General features: G+C 34.1%; 1 non-coding gene across 1 annotated transcript; it reads right to left on the bottom strand.

Moving 5' to 3' along the window:
* Nucleotides 1-633: 633 nt before the first annotated feature.
* On the bottom strand, nt 634-738 carry LOC121224837 (small nucleolar RNA R71). Its single transcript, XR_005922579.1, has one exon. It is a non-coding gene; the product is annotated as a small nucleolar RNA R71 (small nucleolar RNA).
* Between the last annotated feature and the right edge of the window lie 733 nt (nt 739-1471).

Here is a 1471-nt window from a genome sequence, read left to right as displayed (position 1 = left end):
TATGAATTTTATTTTATTTTATATTTTTAATTTTTATTATTATTCAGTACTGATTTTGATTTTTCTGTCTCTGATTTTAGTTTATGATAGGAAGTGGAATCATTCTAATCGAGCCACATCTTGATCTGGAGCGAATTATGAGATGCAACCATCACTTGATGAAAAATGATCCACTTGTTGTAGTTGAATTGCCTCGATAAAATCCACAATTTGATGATCAACCTGAACCACAAGCAAAGATCTGTAGAGAGCTACTGATGGCTCAAAGGACGTTGCGTGAGTACGCATTACCAAAGTAGATGTTGTGTGAGGCGGTATTGAACAACCGACGATCAACGCCAATAATTTTGAGATCAAGATGGCTACGAGACAAGTAATCCAAAATATCTTGTAGTTCCAAGGGAACATGATGGAGGATCCAAACTAACACCTAAAATGGTTCCTCTAGTTGTGCGATACTTTCAAGTACAATGGGGTAACCCATGATGTTGTTTGTCTTCAATTATCTCCCTTTTTCTTATGTGACCACACTACTGACTGGTTGGATTCATTAGAACTAGGTTCTATAACCACTTGGGACAAATTAGAGGGAAATTTTCTACATAAATTTTTCCCAATAAGCAAATCCATTCAATTCCTCCGTGAAATCTCCAACTTCAAGCAATTTGAATGTGAAAATTTATACGAAGCTTGGGATCAATTTAAGTTACTATTGAAGAAGTGTCCCCATCATGGAATGCAAGAGTGGCTCCAGATGTAAATATTTTATAATGGTTTAGAGAAAAATTTGAGGTTCGCACTATATGGTGTATCCGGAGGAGCCTTGATGAACCACACGTACGAGCGAACTTGTCAAATAATTGACGACATGGCTATGAACTCATATATGTGGCTGAATGAAAAGTTCACTTGCAATCCAAAACCAACACCTACGAAAGTGTCGTATACACATTGAATCAAGTAATAAAGTGATGAGTGAGTATCGTTGTTGCGTGTAAATGTGTAATGAAAATGTGCAAGTATACACGTCGATTCAAGTAATATACCGATGAGTGAGTATCATCTCTACAAGGATTAGAAATTGATTAGAATTGGTAAGTATTACTGTAGATTTAACTAATGAATATGTGCAAAAGAAACAAAGTATAAATTGGTGAAGGGAATGAATGAATGAACTATTAATATCAATTATAACTGATAAATGAAAAAAAAAATCAAAATGTCGTGGCAATTCACAAAGAACAATTAAAGAGTATTTCTGCTATTGAATGATAAATGTTGAAATTACTTAGGGAAATATTTTCATAACATAATAATGCCATGCAAAATTTGACTAAACTACTGCCCAGAAAATTACTAATGCAATCTATTTCTTTCGAGAGGTAGACTTTACTTATTATTCAGAGTCTCTGTATGTTTACAAGACTCACGAATGATAACCATACTAACATTCTTCACCTGTACAAATCAT

Source organism: Gossypium hirsutum, chromosome D12 (assembly GCF_007990345.1).
Source record: "Gossypium hirsutum isolate 1008001.06 chromosome D12, Gossypium_hirsutum_v2.1, whole genome shotgun sequence".
NCBI classification, from domain to species: domain Eukaryota; kingdom Viridiplantae; phylum Streptophyta; class Magnoliopsida; order Malvales; family Malvaceae; genus Gossypium; species Gossypium hirsutum.
Note: the sequence above shows the minus strand (reverse complement) of the source record. Positions and strands in the feature narration are given on the sequence as shown.